The sequence below is a fragment of the Hylobates moloch genome, unplaced genomic scaffold (genome assembly GCF_009828535.3).
Source record: "Hylobates moloch isolate HMO894 unplaced genomic scaffold, HMol_V3 SCAFFOLD_16, whole genome shotgun sequence".
In the NCBI taxonomy this organism is placed as follows: Eukaryota; Metazoa; Chordata; class Mammalia; order Primates; family Hylobatidae; genus Hylobates; species Hylobates moloch.
The window spans coordinates 12,452,209-12,473,524 of NW_026652291.1; the positions used below are offsets into that span (position 1 = coordinate 12,452,209).

Here is a 21,316-nt window from a genome sequence, read left to right on the forward strand (position 1 = left end):
GCACCTAGAGCCTGGCAGCAGAGAGGAGCTGTTCCTGCTCCTTGGGCTGCAGGTAAGGTGAAGAAAGTGTCACAGAAGCTCTGTGATGGCAATCATAGCAAGCCACAGCCACTGCCCAGGCATGTCACTGAAGCAGGGAGAGAGAGGGGACTAAATACCCCGCCCCCCTCCTCCTGCCCTCTGGTCTCCTGCCAGTGACCCCTCTTGGCCAAGTGCAACTGGAAGCCCTGGATCTTGAATGCAGCGTTCTATGGCAGTCAGCCTCCCAGGCTCAGAGCCGGGCAGTGTGGATCGGGATGAGCAGGCAGTGACCAGCACCCCCGACCCCTGCCTCATGACCTGCGCCCCCTCCACCCCACCTCGTGACCCGCACCCCCTCCACCCCGCCTCGTGACCCGCACCCCTTCCACCCCTGTCTTATGACCCTGTGGACCTCAAGGCAGAGCAGCAGTGTGTCCTGTGGCCTCTGTGAGAGGGGACCCAGTTCTTCTTTCCCTACCCAGAGTCCAGCATGGCCACTGTGGCTTCAACCTTCTAGACTGGCCCTCCCAGATGCCCCTGCGGCCATCATCCCATGGGCTCATTTCTGTCATCAATTTATGATTGATCCTTTGAGGGAGCTGATGGGCTTGCAGGCCCAGGGCCCTAACAGGGGCTCAGCTCTTCGTTCCTTCTGTTGCTGGGCGCTCACCCAGGCCCCAGTGGCAGGTCCCCTGCTGCCCTCTAGGGACTCTAAGATGACCAGGTCTTTGACCTCTTCTGCGTCAGTAGCTCAGGGAGACAGACAGCCATGGGGCTGCCTGGGAAGATCAGGGGCAGGGAGCTGGGGAGGGCTCTCACCGAGCTGATGGGTTTCTCCCACCTGTCAGTAGGTAGCCCCTTGAGAGACAGCATGTGGTGATGCCAGAATCGTGGGTCATGATCCTTTTTCTCTCCATCAAGGTGCCTGGTGCCACCAAGCATGGTGAGAATGACCAGGAGGGCGCCTGGTGGGTGAGCCCTGAGTCGTGTGGCCCCCGTGGGAGAGCATGAAGCCACAGCTGCCTGTGCTGCAGGCCGGGGCCACAGGAGACTGGGTTCCCTGCTGGTTCTGCCTCTCATCCCTGCCTCTGCCTCTCATCCCTGCATGGCCTCGGCCGGGCTCTACTCCTTTCTCTGTCTGACAGCTGATGGATCTCATGGGTCCTGTTTCACTCTCACCTTCTGTAAATCCCTGATTCTTCAGAAAACGGGGCTAGAAAATCTCCCAGGTGTACTCGCATGTCTGTTTCCTTTCTTAGCCTTTCATCTTGAAGTCAGCTTGGTGAGTTTGCCCTCTTCATACTGCAGAATCCAGGGATCTGAGGCCTCCCACCCCCTGGGCAGCAAGTGAGTAGGAGTGAGCAAGTGTGTGTGAGTGAGTGAATGTGTGAGCGAGTGTGCGTGTGGGAGAATTTGTCGATCTGCTTGAAGCAGGCTCTTTGGGTGCTGTTTCAGCAGGACAGATTTCCAGAGAACCCAGCCAGCTCTCCACGTCGGACCTCGCCTGGGTGCAGTGTTTCTGTGTATAGCAAATGCACATGTGGCTGCCTGTGTATGCACGGTGGATTTGGAGTCTGATGATGGGTTTGCACGCTGCCTCTGACCTTGACCAGCCTTGTGACCTTGGGGAGTCACTGTGCTCTAGGCAAGTCGCCTGTGAGGCTCATAATCCTGACAGCATTACTCATCCTTGGCCTATGGTCTCCTGGGTTGCATTTGGGAGCACCCAGAGGGTGAGCCAGGCGCTTTCTAAGCTGTAAAAGTGCCCTGTGATGTGAGCGGATACGTGATGTGCTCTCCCAGCAGCACCCAGTTTTGGAGGCTCAGGAAGCATTCCCAGCAGGGCCTGTTTTTAGCCTTGAAACATCATGCTTGAAAAATGCTTGCATGCGGTTTATTTAACTTTAAGTGGGGCAAATTCTGAAATGGGTTGTTTATTGTCCAAGTTGAATTTTTAATTTCTCATAAATTCCCCACAAATTGCTATAGTACATCTTTATTTGTTGAATCTGTCAGAGTTGTTTATGGCACTGAAGCCTGGGCTCCCCCTGTTTGTGGGCTGTTGCCATGGCAACACCAGGCTCTGGAGGAGGGGCACTGCTCCGAGGTGGTATGGAAGGTTCTGGAATGGGCTGGCGGTGTGAAGTAGAGCTGTGGCTGCTTCACTGAGACCCAGCCGTGGGTGGACTGAGCTGCTTAAGACCCTGGTTCCTCTTCGACATCGCTGCACCCCTCTTGGTCCCTCTTCCCTTGGGGGTGCACTGCTGAGGTCTCCTAATTCTGCTTCCCTAAGCCCTTGCTGCTCCCAGTATGGTCTGGGAACCAGTGGCAGCTGCACTGATGGGGCACCCATGAAAAATGCAGACTCCTGGGCCCCCAGACCTGCTGAGTCAGTCTGCAGTTCACCAAGCTTGCAGGCGCCTTCTCAGCATGGGTAAGCTGCGGAAGCCCTCACGTGCCACACTGCCCTTGGGTGACCCCAGAGGCCTTGGCCTGGAGGTTCTTGGTGTTTGCCACCATCCTCCCCTGTGATCTTTCTGACTCCTTCCCCGACAGTTCCCTCTGCTTGGCCAGGAGTGGGCTTTGCCCCTCAACCCTGCTGCACCCAGGCCACTCTCCTGCTTCGCACACACCAGTCTCTACTCACACCGTCACCCCAGCCTTCTCTATCTGGGGAACTCTGGGCATCTGGGAAGAGGCAACTCTTGAGACACCTCCTGTGTGAAGCCCTCCCTCCTTTCCCCAGACCGGGTGAGGTTCAGCTTCACTGGAGCTCTCCTGTAGCCTAAACACCTCACCTGCCCCAGCCTCATCAGGCTGCCTGATTCACCTCCCTAGCTGTGACCTCACTGGGTGCCCCAGCTGCTCCTCCCGTCTGCTGGGTGCTCAGACCCCAGCCAGCGCTCAGGAAGGTCTGTGGAGTCATTGCCACTCCAGTCAGCCAGCTTCACAAGGCTGAGACTTGAGTCTGGACTTCTCCCAAGAGCCTGTACTCTCTGCCTGGGGAATGGTAGGGACTGCTGGGCACCTTCAGTTTCTATCTGAGGCCTGACTGGCAGTTGGGGCTAGGACCGGATGAGGATGGGTCCTTGGACTTTGGAAAGGCGCTGTGGGAGGGAGGCATGGGAGGGGACAGCTGAGAGGAGTCCTGAGCTCATGTGCAGGTGAGTGCAGAAGTTCAGGTGGCATTTGTATGTCCCTTGAGTATCTGCTCTGGGCGAGGCAGTGCTGAGGCTCAGGAGAGTCCCAGTAAATAAACCCCAAATCCCTGCCTTCATGGAGCACTTGTGTCTGGGTTGAGAGACTGAAAACAGAAAGAAGCGTAGGTGGCGAGTGAGGTGGGGGAGGGGGATGGCGAGAAAAATGAAGCAGAGTAAGGGACTGAGGGTTGGTGTGGGATTTGGGAACATGGCTTGGTTAAAGCTGAGGAGATGCTGACCCTTTGGCCCTGCAAATCCTCCACGGCACGTACCCAAGAGAAGGAGGGCTGTGTCCACCAAAAGACACGTGTAGGATGAATGTTCCCAGCAGCAGCATTCCTGACGGCCTCAAAGAGGAGACAGCATGCATGCCCACTGGCTGTAGAATGGGTACGTACATGACCTGTGTTATCATCTGGCCATGGAGTTGTATTGAATACAGCAGTGAGAATGAACCATGGATGAGTCCCATAGGCATGAAACGTGGTCAAAGATGCCAGGTGCAGAGGTGTATTCAGTGTCTGATTCCATTTACGTGAAGATCTTGACCAGGCCAAGCTACTCTCTGGGGACAGGAGGCAGGCTGGCGGTCACCTCTGGGGACAGGGTGCCGGGTGGGAATGTGAGGAGCCTGCTGGTGTCTTGCAACTGTCCTCTCCTCAGTCTTCCTCTTGGGTGCCAGTTTGTAAATATTCAAGTTGTTCACTTATGGCATGTCCTTCCTTTCTTATGTTATACTTCAGTGAAAGGCTTATAAAAGAAACAAAAGGGGAAAAAAGCCATGAGAAGCAGAGAGAGTGCTGTTTTCTGTAATATATGCCCTTAGATTCTCTAGAACATTGGTTCTCAAGCCACCGTGCATATCAGGACATGGGCGCCGCCCCTCCTGAAGCTCCCCTTGCCAGGGGTGATGCACGCTCCGAGGATGGGCCACCTGGTGAGAAGCCAGTAGCCCCAGCGGCATCTTTCTTGCTCTTCACTGGACTGGAGCCTCTCTGTAATCAAGGGAGTATGTGTTCTGCACTCCCAGCCCTGGCCCAGTGTCCAGTTAGAAGAGACAGTGAGCATTTACAGATTGAACGTTTTTTTGTTTTTGTTTTTGTTTTTTCCCAATGGTTTTAGCTTATCTTTGGGAATATAGGGTCTGTTTCTGGGCATGGAGATACAGGGTTCCCTCCTGTGCTTTAAGTCTAACCTCCAAGCCAGAGAGGTGGTACTGGCAGGAGATAAGACCGCCCGTTGTCTGGATGCTGTTTTCCATGCGGCAGATGTGGGCTCCAGTTTCCGTCAATCAGTTTATTAAAACCTGCGTTTATTACTTGTTTGCCCTGTGCCAGGCACTGGGCTGTGTCTTAGTCCAGCACCAGAGTATGCTGTTTACAGATGAGGTCAAAGCAGCTACACATGGGTGACTGGCTTGGTTCACTCTCTAGAAGTGGGGACTCTGCCTCTAAGTGGGATGAATCACAGGCCAGCACTTGACCCACTGACAGGGTGGAGGGGATGTGGGGAAGGAAGATGTTCAGTCAGGGCTGGATGCATGAAGTGCTGGGTGGGCTGCACGGAAGTGCTTCTAAGCCTTTGCTCTTTGCTTTCTTCCCCCACCCCATCTCTCCCTACTTCAGTCTGACTTCCCTCCATCTAGAATCTTCCCGGATGACTCCACAACCAGGTGGTTTTACTTGCTGTTTCTGAAGCCTGGCTGTCCCATCTACCTCCCAAGCATCAGCCCAGGCTCCAGAGACCACTGGAATCACAGTCACCTGGGATATTGATTTTTAATAGACTCTATTTTAGAGCAGTTTTGGGTTCACAGCAAAATTGAGAGGAAGGTGCAGAGATTTCCCGTATCTGCCCTACCCTGACACTCATGCAGCTCCCCTTACTGTCAACATCCCACACTAGCCTGGAACATTTGCTACAATCAGTGAACCTCCCTGGATGCATCAGGATCACCTGAAGTCCCCAGTGTGCATAGGGCTCACTCGTGGTGTTGCACATTCTGTGGGTCTGAACACATGCATAGTGACCTACATCTACCATTACCATACCATACAGAGCAGCTTCACTACCGTGAAAGTCCTCTGCACCCCCTATTCTTTTTAAAGCACTTCTAAAAAGAAGTGCTGATGGGGTGGCATCAATTACATCCAGATCTCTGGGGCAGCTCTTGAGCATTGGCTGTCATGAGGCCCCCATGACAACAGGCAGCCGGGAGAGGGGCGGGTGGGGAACCACTGGATTGAAGTAATGGTTCTCAAACTTAAGTGTGCACTAGAACCCCCAGGGAGCACGTCTTCAAACAGGTGGTTGGCCCCATTCCCAGGGTCTCTGAACCAGTAGGTCTGTGGGGGCTGAGAATCCACATCTGTAACAGGGTGATGTTGACCCTGCTGGTGAGCCCCTCTGTCTGAGAACCACTGGTTTTAAACAGTGGTGACAAAAGGTGTGGTTGGGCCAGATGTGCCTGCTCAGAAAGCCACCAGAGTGCTTTCCAAGTCTTTGGGGCATCTGGGAGATTGTGTCTGGCCCCTTTCCCAGTTCCGAGTGAGGGACTGAACCGTGGGATGGGAGTTGTAGGGTTGTTTCCTGTACCACCGGCCCCTTGTGGACCTGGGTTTGGAGGGAAGGTGGTGGTGCGGGCAGGTATTGTATTGAATATAGAGTGAGCCAGAAGGCCAGTGACGCTTGGGGGCAAACTTCCAGCCTACTGAGTCACTCTCAGGCAGTCTCTGGACCCACTGAAGGATCTCCCCTCCCCCTACCCCACTGGGGGTTCCTTTGGCCCTCACAGCAGGACAAATAAGGCCCCCAGGGTAAGAACAACCCAGACCAGGCCTCCCTGGGTCAGAGTGTCAGCCAGGGCCTGGTATTGAGACTTAGACCTTGTAGAGCCTGGGATTTTGGGAGAATCAGGCTGTTCTTCAGACAACAGGCTGCCCTAGATGCCTGGCGTCTGTTGTAATAAAAGACCTTTAGTAGAAACTAAGTCTGCTGCCTTTGGCCTCCTAGGAGCCCAGCAATAAAATCAGTGTAAATAGAGCTAACATTTGGGAGTGGTTTATAAAGCACTTGAAAAAAATCCCTCATATAAACCCAAAGGCAGTCCTACAAGCTGCAGGGACGATTAATTATCCTACCTTTTGGATATGGAAACTGAAGTTGAGAAAGGTTAAATAACTTGCCCATGGTCACAGATCTTTTAAATGGCAGAGCTGGGATTTGGCCTGGGGACTTTGCCACCCAAATCTCTGTGCTTTCTGCCGTCTTATTCCCCTTCTGCCATGTGGCCCCTCCAGGCAGAGATGAAGGCTCTCCCCTGGTGCAAGTTCCAGCTACAAAAGGGTGAAGATGCTGGTGCTCTCAGAGTGGAATGTGCTGGAATTTCTCACAACAGAGTTGTTCTTGAAATAGGTAGTTATTCTTGGCGTTTCTTAGGCAAAAACTGCAGAGGTCAGTACCCCATAGCCGTAACAGTGGCAGGGATTAGGGAGTGAGTTAGCTTTCCAATGGAAGGGCTTCCACCCAATCTGCTGTCTTCCATTTCCCACGCTGAGACATTTGGAGGCACAGGGTGGTTTCCGGTCTCATTGAATTAGCTTTCAAGCTTGGCTATGAGGCACCCCTAGGGGTTCCTTGGCTATGAGGCACCCCTAGGGGTACCTGCTTTTCAAGGGGGATGTGTTGCTCATCACTCCCTTCACCTGAGCAGCTCTTTCTTTTTTTTTTCTTTTGAGACAGAATTTCACTCCGTCACCCAGGCTGGAGTGCAGTGGCATGATCTGGACTCACTGCAATCTCCGCCTCCTGGGCTCAAGCGATTCCCCTGCCTCAGCCACCTGAATAGCTGGGATTACAGGCATGCGCCACCAAGCCTGGCTGATTTTTGTATTTTTAGGAGAGACAAGGTTTCACTATGTTGCCCAGGCTGGTCTCGAACTCCTGAGTTCAAGCGATCTGCCCGCCTTGGCCTTCCAAAGTGCAGGGATTACAGGTGTGAGCCACCTTACCCAGCCACTCTCTCTTGATCTGTGTTTGATCTGGGGTCTGCATGTTAGATTTCATTTCAGGAAAGACATTTGAGGTCAGAGAGAGTTTGAAAACTGTGGTGTCTGGGGCAGAATCCTGGGACATTCAGCTCCCCCATGCCTGGGAAATTGAGGCATGTGTATGTGCAGAGAGCTGTAGGCCTGCCAGGTGCGTGGTGACTGTTGGCTGTCAGGTCCTGGGGGTGGAGTGTGGCCATCACCGTTTGATTGGTTCCTTGTCCGTCAGGCGTCCTTCTGAGTGCCTAGGCAGGCCGGGCCCCGTGCTGAGCACTGGGCGTATAGCTGAGAGCAAAACTGCCACGTCCTGGTCCTTAAGGAGCTTCCAGTTTAGTGGGAAGACAGAATCTGTCTTGGATGGACTTTGTATCTCTTCCGGCACTGCAAGGCACGTTTATTAAAGAGCTGGGCATTGGACTTGCCTGCACAGGTACCTCTGCCAGCTCTGCTTGCTGATGGGCCGGTGACACTCACTTCCTCCCCCAAACATGTGGGCCTACCCGATGCTGGCGACTGGAGGTCTCGGTAGGTCGGCCATGGGGTCACTGAGGACCCGTGACTCGGCTCCCTGGGTCTCTAACCATTCCTCACCTGCCCCCATCTCTCCAGAATTACTCTTGCGAACCCCCCTCACATCCAGGGCTTGGATTTGTCACCTTTCTGGGTGGAGGGAATAAAGGGAGGAAACACGACCTGAGGTGGGGTGCAGGAGCCAAGGCAGGCCCTCAAAGTGTGCATCGATGCCTTCCAAAGCCAGCTGCAGTATTTGGCCACCTGCGACCCCTGGGTGCCCGCCATCAGCCCTTGCTCGTCTCTCTTGCCTTGGATAGGACAGAAGTTGCCACTTGGGGGCTCTTGGAGAACCATCTGGAGCATGTGGTACTCAAGAGCAAATCACTTATATTCTGCTGTGTGGCAGCAGGGCCTCCCTAGACAGGACATATTCGGGGGCTTGCAGCCAGGTAGGGGAGTGGAAGTGGCTCCTCCCACCCCACACACAGGAATTGGAGATGAGGCAGCTGATCGTGCCTGCTTGAGTCCCAGCTGTTATTTTCCAGGCTGGCAGCACTAGCAGGAGAACCTGTGTGTCCGCCGGGCTTTCTTTAAAATGCACCGAGTGCAACCCGGTCCTCCTTGTGTAAACTTTCTCCAACTGGCCAGATGGTTTGCTTCTATTTAAGGCAGTGAGAGTATTTCCTCCGGCCTGCTGCCCCCTGGCCTTTGTTTTGTCCCGGGAAGGCCATTCCTCGAAAGGGAAGCTGAGCAGGAGTTGCACTTCCCAGCAGCAGGGATTGTTGGCGCCCACCCCCATGGCAGGCCTAGAACCTTTGCCAAGCGCCTCTCTGCCCGGAGGGACCATGTTTGTAACTTGACTCCCTCTGTCCCCTCCAAACCTGCTTGTGCTGTGTTTTCTTAGATGGTCATGAAGGTTTCCCCCCATCTCCCACCTGAGCTGCCAGCCCGGTGCCTCTGTCCCTCCACATCCACATCTTTTCCATTTCCAGGTTCTGTTGATTTTTCCCTCTGAATATTTCCTTACCCATCCCCCACCCCCGTCCTTCTGTTCTGTGACCCCGGTCAGTCTCCCAGTCCCCTTTACCCATTATTGCCAAGCCTCTGGCTGGCATCCCCAGCTCTGGGCTCTCGCTCCCTCAGCCCAGCCCCCACCTTGCAGAATGGTCTTTCATCGAGAATATCTGAGTCACTCCACTGATCTAACCTTTCTTGGCCTTTCATTGTCTTTAGGTTAAAGTCTAAGCCCTGGAGAATGGTTTACGAGGCCCTTCCCAGTTTGGTCCTGCCAGCCGGGCAGCCTTACCCCCTGCCACTCCCAACTCAGACACCAGCAACACCTGTGCACTCTCTCCCTGCCTCTGCACGTGCTGGTCCGACCTACTCCAGCCAGATGTCACTTGCTGGCAGAAGCATTCCTGGCTTCCGCTCTGTCCCCTCACCTCCTCCGAGCCGACTGTGTTTACCTGTGGGCTCCTCGTGGGCACTCACCTCGGTACCTAGCACAGAGCCCTGCATGCAGGAGGCCTTCCACACACAGTTCTTGTGTATTGCTGACTTTCCCCCCAGAGTCTACCTAGAAGCCACAGAAGGGGTTTTGTAAGGCTTTTAAAGGACAAATGGAATCTGTTATTCTTTAGTATCATTAATATCTGCAAAGTTTCCTTCTCAGCAGATCTTCACTTCTCATTGTCTACACTGTCCCTTTTCCTCTGGGTGGCAGTGATGATTGGCCTGAGCCTGTTATGAGATGCTTCATTCCCAGCCTCCCTTGCAGTGGGGGTGCCCACGTTATGTACACTTCTAACCAGTGAGACGTGACTGGAGAGAATGTTTCTTTATTTTGAGACAGCGTCTTGCCCTGTTGCCCAGGCTGGAGTGCAGTGGTGTGATCTCGGCTCACTGCAACCTCCGCCTCCTAGGTTCAAGCAGTTCTTGTGCCTCAGCCTCCTGAGTAGCTGGGATTACAGGTGTGTGCCACCATATCTGGGTAACTTTTGTATTTTTAGTAGAGATGGAGTTTCACAGTGTTGGCCAGGCTGGTCTTGAACTCCTGAGCTTAAGCAATCCACCCACCTTGGCCTCCCAAAGTGCTAGGATTACAGGCGTGAGCCACCATGCCCAGCTGGGAAGGAGTGTTTCTTCTCTTTCAAAGGGTTGGCTGTTTCGCCTTGGCCCCTTCTTCCCCACTTGCAGATATTTTGTGGGAGTATCAGGAGCTGTCTTGTGAGTGTGAGGCGACAGGCATGTGGACAAAGGTCTACCATGGCGAGCATGGCAGAATAGAAACTTAAAAGGAGTGTGGGTTCTTGCTGATGTCAAGCTGTTGAAATACCCTAGAGACTCCACTCCCTCCTAACGTTCCATCCTTATGATTAAAGCCATTTTTAGTCAGCACTTAAAACCAGACACATCTTCACTCATGATTCTGAGCTTGTCGGAATTGTTTTTTGTTATACGAAAACCAAATGCACCCTTGACGTAAAGACTGGCCATCATTGAAACAAAGCTTTGAAGGCCAAAGGCGCTTGCCAAAGAGAAGGATGCCAGTGCTTTGAGTGTTACTACCGTCGATGTCAGAAATGTAGGTGCCCAAGAGGATGACCATCGGGCACCCTGTTCATTTGGACATTTTATGTCAGAAAACAAATCACACCATGTTATGAGAAAATGTAAAGCCTTTTCAGGTTGTAAGTAGCAGCTGTCAGTATGAAAGAAAAATCTTAAGGAAATGTCGGTAAATAGAATTTATTGGCCCGAGTGTCTCAGAAGGTCCAGAGATAGGTCTGGCAGGTTTCAGGCCATTAAGGACTCACATGTATTGTCATCAGAAATATTTCTTTACTTTTCATGCTCCTTGTGAAAGTCATTTTGGGTGGGCTTGTGCCAAGTCATGTGAAACTGGTTGCCTGCAGCTTCATCCCCTTGGCTTAACAGCCCTGCAGGAAGCAGATGTTGGGCTGGCTGGTGCTGGTTGGCTCTGGTTGGCCTGGCTTGGGTCACATACATATCATATTTGCCTGCTAGGAATGCCATAACAGGTCACTGCAAACTACATGGCTTAAGAGAACAGAAATTCATTCTCAGTTCTGGAGGCTAGGAGTTGGACTTAGGGTGTCAGCAGGGCACTGCTCCCTCTGAAGCCCCGAAGGGAGGAGTCTTCCTTACCTCTGCCAGCTTCTCATAGTCCCAGGCGCGCCTTGGCTTGTGGGAGCATCGCTGCAGTCTCTGCCTCCATCCCCACTTGGCCATCCTGCCTGGGTGTCTGTGTCTTCACCTGGCTTTCTACTTTTCCTACAAGGACACTAGTCATATTGAAAAGTCATACTGCTTTTCCTACAAGGACACTAGTCACATTGCATTTCTTACAAGGACACTAGTCAATTGAACCCTAATGACCTCATCTTAATTTGATTATATCTGCAAAGACCCTGTTTTCAAATAAGATCATGTTCGTAGGTACCAGAGGTTAGGACTTCAGCTTGTCTTGTTGGGGGACAAAGTTCAACCCATAACACCTGTCCTTGAGCCAGTCTTGGGCTGGATGACATGATACTCTAGCTGGCCAGGACTGTATCACATGCCCACCCCGAAGTGAGTGTGGGTCAACCCCCTGGAGTTACGTGGCTTAAACATCAGGGAGGAAGGTTCTCCAAGGCAACTAGGTTGAGGGCAGGCCACAGGTAGAAACTTGGCAAAAGCAGTGGTGGTAATGGTTCACCAGCAGCCCGGCTTGGCCTGAGGGCCCCAGCTTTCCAGTCCGGAGTGGTCCTTTGGTCTGATTCTTCTCTCCCAGTTCAGTCCCCTCTTTCCTGACTTCCATTCTTTGACTCTGCGGGAGGGGGTGCTTAGTTTAGTTGGAGGTGGATGGAGAGGGAAAGGAGACCCAAAGCAGGGAGGCCCTTTTGATTTCCCTACCAGCCGCTTGCTCTGGGCTGGAACATGGGCCTCAGATAGCCTAGGTGCTGGGCTGCATGTGCGGCCTTGTGGGGGTTCCACTGAGCAGAGCTTCTGATGGAGGTTCACAGCCTGGGCGGGCCAGCTAGTGACCGAGCTTTGATGATAATGAACCATCGTTTGCTGCTTTTATTCATTCACTAGTTTTTCATCTGCTGTGGGAGAAGGCTGTGGGAGTGTGCAGTCCACAAGAAATGGAAAAACACCAATCTCCTGTTTCTGCCCCGTGCTTTCCAGTTGACCACTCATTTGGAGATGTTTCTGTTTGTGTGTGTTTTTTTTTTCCTCCAGGCTGCTGGGCCATCCCTGCTTACCTAGCCTTTTTCTGAAGGTCCCAAAGCCCAGAGCACTTAGGAAAGTCTGAGCACTAAATTGCGTCCTGCCCAGTCATCATATCCTGTGTGTCTGTCTTATCTCCTTTATGACAGGGACATGGTTCATAGTTGCCTTTATCTGGAGCACATGGGGCCATGTGGGAAAGGAAGCTTGAGCCAGGCCAACCGTGTGCAGACCCTGCTGTCCCCACCGTGGGGTCCCGGGCTAGCACTGTGTCTCTGAGCCTCAGTTTCCTCCTCCTCAGAATAGAAAAAATGGGAGTAGCGCTAATGGTTGAGATTTCTCTCAGCCAAATGCCTGTGAGTGGGTTTGTGCATGCCTGGGACCTGAGCAATGGCCACAAGAAAGTCCCGTTTGGAGCTTGTGGTCAGCCTGGGAGATGAGGTCAAGATGCCCTGAGAGTCAGGATGGAGGGGTGTGGCTTGACTGCCCCAGACCACACTGGGAGGTTTGCAGAAGAAAAGAGCGTGGGGTGGGGATGGGGTCAAAGAGGACTCTGTGTGTGCCTCTTGAGGGCTTGAGGCCCAGCTCACAGACCACGGGTGGACCCGTCCCACCAGAGCAGTGAGCCGCTTGGAAGGCAGTGAGCTGTGAGTGTGGAAGTCGGAGGCAACGTGGGTCCTCATTTGGGGGCATTGGGGAGCGATTGAAGGTTTTTAGGTAGTTGCAGAGAACAGTTTCAGGGAAGGTATTCTGGCAGTTCTGGCCCAGGGTGGATTGGGTTGTGTCCAGGCTAGAAACTGGATCCTGAAATTAGTTCTGAAACAATAAAAAAAAAAGTCTGAATTAGAGAGTATAGCTTAATTTTAATTACTGGTCCTTGTTAATTAGTTCTCTGATTGCATGTAAGCCAAGGTCTCTAATTGGATTTTCTTAGATAGGGTTTCGCTGTGTTGCCCAGGGTAGAGTACAGTGGCTATTTCACAGATGCAATCATAGCGCACTTCAGCCTTGAACTTCTGGGCTCGAGTGATCCTCCTCTCACCTCCTTCTCCTGAGTAGCTGGGACTACAGGCACGCGCCATCACGCCCAGCCTCCAATTGGTTTTTAAGTGCTATCGTACGTTTCAGGGAGACTCTCCACCCACTTTGCAGTAATCTTCCCCCATCCTGGTGATTTGCTGCAGAGTCTTTGTTATGGGGCAGGGGCAGCATAGCCTACTTCCAGCCTCTCAGTCTGCGGCAGTGCTCTTCAGGGTCACCAGGGGAGTTGAATTAAAAGGCCACTCTGACCTGGCCTCTGCGGTTTCCTGGCTGGCTGCATGGACCAGCCCTCAGGCGCTGCGGGAGGCAGAGCTGCTGACTGGCAGGGACAGGGGCCTGAGGGCTTGCCCAGAGGGTAACTGGCCTCTGCTTATTTGTGAGAGGTGAGGCTTGGAGGTTTGGTTTGATCTTGATGCCCTGTGCCTGCAAGGGCAAGGAACCAGTGCCTGGTGACTTGGAACTAAGGCACAGACTTCCATTTCAGGCTCAAAGGCAGCATAGCACTGGGCTGCAAAGTCAGGGATCTGGTTCTTTAAGGTAGATCTTACAGGAGGGAGACCTTAAATGCCCCATTCTTCCTGATCTGACAGATCCTAGAGCCCTGGGGCCTGCCCTGGCCAGGATTCCTGGTGCTAAACCCTGTCAGGTTGGTGGGGAAAGGGCATTTAAGGCCCTTACCCTGTTAAGATGTATCCTAAAGAACCACAACCCTGACTTGCGGCCCATGCTAGTCCGTCACGGTGTTGGGTTTTTCTTGCTTCTTCCTCTTCCTCCTTTGCTAGCCTTGGTGCTTGCGGTGGCCCTTCTGGCCAGGCCATAGACAGAGGCCACACCCTTCTTCCCTCTCTGCTGTGTTGCTGTGCCCTGGGCCACTGTCCCACCTCCTCTGAGATCTACAGCCCCACAGGGTTGGGTGATGGTTGTTGCCGCATTGGTCAGTTCTGCATCTGGGTCAGTCCCAGGGGCTTGCATGGCCGGCTCTCAGTCCTTTACCTGGGGGGCCCTGTGGCTCATCCGTGGCCCTCGAGTTCCAGAGTTTCCATCTGCTGCCAGGCCGAGTGCAGCATCCTCACCAGGTTCACAGCCAAGCAGAGGGATGCCAGTGTTCGGCCTAGGCTTTGGTTTAATTTTTATGCTGGACTTTCTCAGTAATCGCCAGCACAAACTTATTCATGGTCCCTTCCTTGTGTCTGGATTTCAGCTTTCCTATCTCTGCGGAGGGGGTTGGACTAGATTACACACGGGTGACTCAAATATACCTGGGCCTGCATGCAATCTGTTTGGCCCACACAGGAATTTTACATTCTTTCCTTTGAATTTGTTGCCAGTGTTTAAGCTGGTTGCCCTTAGGCCCCACCATTCTCTGTTGTCCCACACCACCAGCCTCATGGTTTACATTTGCCCCATGGGCTCTTCAGTTTGTGACCCTCCATTTGCTCCTAGGACCCCCTCCTCACCTCCCGCCCACCCCTCCCACCCGAATTCCTCAGTACCCTCTGGCTCTGTCTTCCCAGGGTGATGGGACAGAAGAGGAGGGAGGCTAGAGCCTAGCCAGCCACAAGCCGGGTTCCAGAATGGTTGGATTTGAGGAATCTGGTGAAGGGGAAAAGATTTTTCATTTGCCCAGAACTCAGGGTAGTGGACTTGGGGCAGTAAAGGTCTCAGGAACAGAGTTGAAGCCAGAACTGTAGGAAGATGCATATTGGGGCCTTCAGGTGGGTGGCGGGAGAGGAAGGGTGGGGCTGTGGTCTGGGAAGGGCCTCCTGCAGGATGCCAGCCTGCCACTGATGAGGGCAAGGAGAATGGTGGCTTGGGCATGACGTGCGCCTGGAACAGGTTCCTGGTGACAACACCCCCAGCCTTGGGGCTTAAAGATTGTGGTGTAATCCAAGCTTGTTTTAATCAAGCCACAGATAAGAATGAGCCTCCTCCTGGCCAGGCTGAAGCTGGCTACGGCCTGAGTGCACATTCCTGCCTGGTGCACTTTGTTCTTCATGTAGGTGGGGCTGGGCGGGGCAGGGAGGCTGCCCTGCTGCCTTGGACCCAGGATGGCATTTCCCCTGCTTGACAGGGACACTTGGAATTTCCTGTTGGAAATAGCCCCAAAGGAAAGAGTGCCTGATGCGTTGAGCCTTGAATGTGTTCAGTGCTTTCTGCAGTGATTCCACAGAGCACTGGGCTTTTGCAGTCTCTACCGTGCTGTCTTCGGCTTTCCCACTGGTATTTCCTGCCCTCAGAAATCCACCTGCCCCACATCTCTTTTCTCCCCTTCTGTCTGTGCACATAAATTGGGGTGGATTTCAGTCTGATCTCCTTAGCTGTGTGATCTTGGGCAAGTTATTTTGCTTCTCTGAGCCCCAGCTTTTGGTTCTATGTGTGCTGTGAAACCACCTGGGGCCCACGTGGCCAATCCTGGGTCAATATTTTTTTACCAATGACAAGACGTTTCTAAGGGTTTTCCCTAAAGTGTGGGCCTCGGTGGGGAGCTGGCAGTAGCTGGATAAGAAAGAGTTTGGACTTCAAGTCAATTTGTAGAGTTAAGATTGAAACTTTTTTTTTTTTTTTTTTTTTTTGAGACAGTCTCGCTCTGTCACCCAGGCTGGGATGCAGTGGTGTGATCTTGGCTCACTACAACCTCTGCCTTCTGGGTTCAAGCGATTCTCTTGCCTCAGCCTCCTGAGTAGCTGCGATTGCAGGTGCACGCCACCACGCCTGGGTAATTCTTGAATTTTTAATAGAGACGGGGTTTCACCATGTTGCTCAGGTTGGTCTTGAACTCCTGACCTCAAGTGATCTGCCCACCTTGGCCTCCCAAAGTGCTGGGATTACAGGTGTGAGCCACTGCAGCCGGCCAAGATTGAAACTTTAATTTCCTTCTCCTTGTCTGAGGCCCTTCTCCCTTTCTTTGCCCACCAGTTCCTCCCTCTGAGCGCTGCAGCCACCCCATGAGCCCCATTGCCCTGTCAGGCCCAGCAGGACATGCAGGTGGGGCACTGGCCTGAGTTTTGGATCTTTGCTTCAAAGCCGTGTTAAGTCCAGCTCTACCTTGTCCCAGTTCCCAGCCCTGTCCCTGTTAGGGGTATCTGATCAGCACCCTCAAAACTAGAGAGATCGCAGCCTCAAACAAATCATTTTGGCAAATGGCTGAATGTTAGGAGGGTTTTGGTGACCCAAACATGTGCCAGGCATGTTCCAAAACTCCCAGCATCAAGGCCCACTCAGGGATTAGGGTTGAAGCTGCTTGGCTGGGGAGAGAGGGACGGTTTTTGTTCTTAGCCACTTTCTGTTCACATATGGCTATCATTCACTGAATGAATGTTTACTAGAACAGCAGGGTGGCGGACTAGAGAAAACGTGTTTCCAGTTTGCTCTACCTGTGTCAGAATCTTGGATTTGTTACTGTGAGATTCAGGGCACTTGAGTCATTTGTTGTCTAGAATGTTAATTTCCTTAACTTATAAAATAACTTGATTTGTACCTCCTGCAGTGGATGTTGTGAGGAGCGGGTGAGAGGAAGTCTGTGAGGACCCAGCATGACACCTGCACATGGCAGCTGTGTGGTAGGCGGTCATTGCTGTTGTCATTTAGTAGGTGGCCCTTAGGATTAGACACCGCGGGGGACACAGGCTGGGTGAGATAGGGGTCCTTGCTACCAGGAGCATATGGTTAACAGGGGGGCTGCAGGATAGATTTGCTGTGTTTTGGGAGTTCCTAGCATCTGAACCCCCTCTCAGTTTACATCTGAGGATTCTCTTCCATATGTATCTTGGAGGCCACACAGGAAGGGCCAGGAACTCTCGTCACCTGTAGTGCTGGGTGCGGGCACAGGACTGGGGCCTGCCAGCCAGACCCACCCCCTGGTGCTTGGATTCAGGAAGCAGGACAGGGGGCATTGGTCATGGTGGCTCAGTGGCAGAGACAGGTGCCAGATGGGATGCTGAGCCCTGTGTGCCCGGGTGTGGGCTGGGCGGGGGTCCTTGCCTGCCTGCCTGCCACAGGGCCCACTTGCACTGTGATTCTCTGGGTGAACAGCCTCCCTGGCAGGGGCCTGGTTTCTGAGCGTGGCTCTCCCAGCTTCCTGTGTTTTCTGACCTGCACAGTGGCCTTTTAGTGAGGTCCCTTGCTGCTCAGGTCAGCCCCAGGAAGGTTCTGGTGCTCACATCCCAGAACTTGCTGGTCTCTGGGCCTCAGAGTAACTCATACTGAGAGGAGGGAAGGATGCCCAGGCAATACTGTGCAGAGAGAGTAGGGTCGCCACTTCTGGTGGCAGGGAGGAGTCAGAGAAGACTTCTTGGAGGAGGGGGCATTTGAAAGGTACTTTGTAGGACAGAGGGCCTGGAGGGAGGTTCAGATCCTGGCAGGGCAGTGGCAGCCTGGCCCTCACCTTATAGCCTCTTTGAAATGTAAATGATGCTAGTGCCTGTGGGATAGGGCCTTTGTGAGGAGTAAACGTTTGAGGACAGCTCCTGGCTAATCGCGGATCAAAATAGCCCCCTCCTGCCAGAGGATTAGGTTCATGGCAGTTGTATATACAAGACCAGCCATCTCCCCCCACACTCTGTACTGATGGGGAGTGGTAGAGTTATACTGGGGGGCTTCTGCTCTGAGCTCAGTGCATAGACATCCTATCTTGTTGAATGTGCACGACACCTCGAGACGTAGGCAGGATTCTTCCTTTTTTACAAGGGAGAAGTCGGAGCCTTGGTGAGGTGAAGTAGTTCCCAGGGCTTTCCATCTAGGTGATGGGGCCAGGACCTTGCTTCTAGTTCTCCTGCCTCCCAAGCTTGGCTGTTTCCTACAGCTGCATACGGCCCCACCCAGAGGGAGGCAGTCACCGGAGAAAGAGAATGGCAGTGACCCAGAGGGGGCACAGAGCTACTTCCTGCTCAGGGAGTGCTGGGCAGCCTCCTGCGGGGGGAGAGGGGGGCATTGAATGGCCCCTTCAGAGAAGACTGGGAGCTCACCAGGTCCTGAGGAAGAGGAGGGACTGCATGCAGGAAGCCTCAAGGCACGAGCCAGCTTAGCATTTGGGGGACCTCCAAGTTTTTGGTGTGTACAGTGTCTGCGGGGTGCCTGGGCAGGGGTGTTGGGCCGAGCGGTGTGGCAGGGGACCATGTGTGCTCTGGCCAGGGGCCTGGACCTCATTCTGTTGGTGGTGAGGGCCCGTGCAGGTGGGGAGTGGCAAGGTGGACCAAGACCGCCTCTCCTCCACTTTCTCCTCTCCCCTCCCCACCCCTGCTCTGTCCTTGTACCCCAGGCCACAGTGAAGGACATTGGGCCGAGGCCCTGCTTTCACAGGAGGAAGCAAAGCCCTGCTTCATGTAGCTGAAGCCCAGGCTCCCCATTGTCCACCCTGACATAGACCCTCTGAGTCCTCAGTTATCTGGTCTGTAAGTGGCTATGAAGTCTGTCTTGCTTCTCCTCCCAGAGAAATCATGAGCATAAAGAGCCTGCCAGACGTGTGGATATGCGGTTTTAAAGATTAAGGCAGTTTAACCAAAAAGAACAAAACATTGGCTGAATTAATAGAAGTGGCACTGGGCGTTCTTCCCGTCAGCCTGAGTTGGAGGTGGGGTGCCTCCCAGCAGGGGCTGGCAGGAGCACCCGCGTGCGCTCTGACCTCATCCAGAGAGTTTCTGGGTACGCTGCACAGCGGGACACCCTCTGGAGGAGGCCCTGTGGGGAGGGCGGAGGGCCAGTAAGAACACTCAGTGGCCTTGGAGAAGCGAAGGTGCCATTCGTCCCCTCCCAACCACCCTGTACTTCGTGTACTGAAACTGACAGCAAGGGAGACTTGGCAGGGAGAACTCCCAGTTCAGCTCCTCAAGTGTTGTTGAGGCTGAATACCAGCCTGACAGCTTGCTGGCCTGCTAGAGGGTATGGGGCCGAGACGGCCTCAGCGACTTATCACAGCAACCCTGTGAGGTGTAGGTGCGTCCTGGTCCCCCATTCAGTGGTCACAGAAGCACAATGGGGTTTAAGTGACCACCCTGGTCTGCGAGCAGCAGATTCAAGATTCCAGAGTCTGGGGGTCTGACAGCAGGCACCTTTGGTTTGTAAAGATACAAAGTCTCCAGCAGGCACAGGGTGGAAGAGGAGGTTTCTGTTTTTAATTTTTTTGTAGACAAGGGGTCTTGCTGTGTTGCCCAGGCTGGTCTTGAACTCCTAGGCTCAAGTGATCCTCCTGCCTTGGCCTGCCAAAGTGCTGAGATTACAGGTGTGAGTCACCATGCCCAGCGAAAAAAGAGGAGGCGTCTTGTTGACATGGATTGGGAGAAGGTTGAGTAGCTGAGAAGGAGAGAGAACAGCCTCTGTAGAACAAGGAGGTGGGGGATGTTTCTGGGTATCGTGAGCGTGGAGCAAAGGGGAGAGGGAGCCCAAAGCATGCTGGGGCCAGAGCCTGCCCAAAAGGTCTGTGCCCAGAACTCTGGGGAAAGGGGAAGTCAGTGGTGGGCTCTTGAGTTTGGCAGCACCCCCCGTGAGAGCTGGGTGTATGCAGGCGGACGCTGTAGCCATGGCAGCAGGATCGGCGGTGGTAGCAAAGGGAACTTAACTCCCAACTTGAACATCTTTTGGGGCTCAGTTCAGAGAAAAACTGAGCAAGAAATAGGTCACAGGTTTTAGGAACAGTATTAGAGTATCTTATTTTCTGGCATGTCCAGGAAATGCCATTTTCCACTGGATGCATTTTTTAGATAGTTGCTTGGCGCTTATGTCTTTGTCTTCAGAAGAATGGTTTTCCAGTTTTAAACACATACCTGGCCGGGCGCGGTGGCTCATGCCTGTAATCCCAGCTCTTTGGGAGGCCGAAGCGGGTGGATCACTTGAGGTCAGGCGTTCCAGACCAGCCTGGCTAACATGGTGAAACCCATCTCTACTAAAAATACAAAAATTAGCCGGGTGTGGTGGCACACGCCTGTAATCCCAGCTACAAGGGAGGCTGAGGCAGGAGAATCGCTTGAACCCAAGAGGTGGAGGTTGCAGTGAGCCGAGATTGCACCATTGCACTCCAGCTTGGGCGACAAAGCGAGACTCTGTCTCAAAAAACAAACAAACAAACCCCCACATATATCCCACTTTTCTTTCCCTTCCAAAAGAGAGTATATGGATATAATTTAATCATTTTTCCTGTGTTATTTATAATTGTACAATTAGAAGCAACCAAACATTAAAAGGTAGGGAATTGATTAAATAAATTATGCTTGATTTACCTTTTAATGATAATGCTTTAGAAGAATATGCAATGTTGGCTGGACGTGGTGGCTCACACCTGTAATCCCAGTACTTTGGGAGGCTGAGGTGGGCAGATCACCTGAGATCAAGAGTTTGAGACCAGCCTGGCCAACATGGCAAAACCACGTCTCTACAAAAAAATACAAAAATTAGCTGGGTGCAGTGGCGCACGCCTGTAGTCCCAGCTACTTGGGAGGCTGAACCTGGGAGGCAGAGGTTGCAGTGAGCTGAGACTGTGCCATTGCACTCCATCCTGGGCAACAGAGCAAGGCTCCATCTCAAAAAAAAAAAAGAATATGTCATGTCACAGGAATATGTTCCTTATAGTTTGTTAATTAAAAAGTAGGATCTAGATGTTTGTGTAGTATAATTTCAGTTTTAGCAAAGATAAATATCAAAAACTTGGAGGAGTATGTTATGTAATACAAATGTTACAGGCTACCTCTGAGATTAAGTTAAAATTTTTCGATCCCTGAGTAAACAACTGGAGATATAAACATCTCTTACAATGGACATTAATTTGATCGGAGAAAAAAGACAGTTTTTTGAAAGGCTGTATTACTTTATAGACACAGCTGGTATCTTTATTCTGCCTGAGTCTCACCATCTCCACTGCAGGAGGCAGCTGGGTCACGTTAAGGGTTCCTAGGGTCCCAGTTGGCACTCTTCTGTCTTCCTTGTCTTTGGCATCCAGACCACACCTTGTCGGGAAGCCGAGTTTGAATCTCAGCCCCGGGCTCGCCAGTAGGAGTTCTTGAGTCCTGGGCCTGGCCTTGGACTCCCGTTGTGAAGTGGGAGCCAGCCTTACAGGTGGCTGCTCAGGTGAGCATGTAAGGTGCGTCTAGGCAGCTTGGGCCTGGGGCTATATCTTGAAGCTTACCTGGGCCTTCAGCCAGTGGCTGCTGTTTATTCCAGCAGTGAAACCCAACCGTCACATTCCTTGAAATACCTTTAATAACTCTTACCAAATTTTGAATATTCAGTGAGTTTGACCTTGACCATCTGTTTGAAAGAAAGGCAGACACA

The 21,316-nt window shown here is 52.7% G+C and overlaps 1 protein-coding gene across 5 annotated transcripts in view; it reads left to right on the forward strand.

Annotated features, from left to right (window-relative positions):
- ITPK1 (inositol-tetrakisphosphate 1-kinase) overlaps positions 1–21,316 on the forward strand; it is a 181,003-nt gene that overhangs the window by 57,574 nt on the left and 102,113 nt on the right. The window contains exon 1 of one of the 5 annotated variants that reach the window (XM_058429640.1): positions 1,351–1,368. The exons of the other annotated variants lie outside the window; for them this stretch is intronic. The gene's annotated coding sequence lies outside the window, so the exon portion shown is untranslated. Of the gene's footprint in view, positions 1–1,350; positions 1,369–21,316 lie in introns of those variants that run through there. 5 annotated transcript variants of the gene reach the window in all.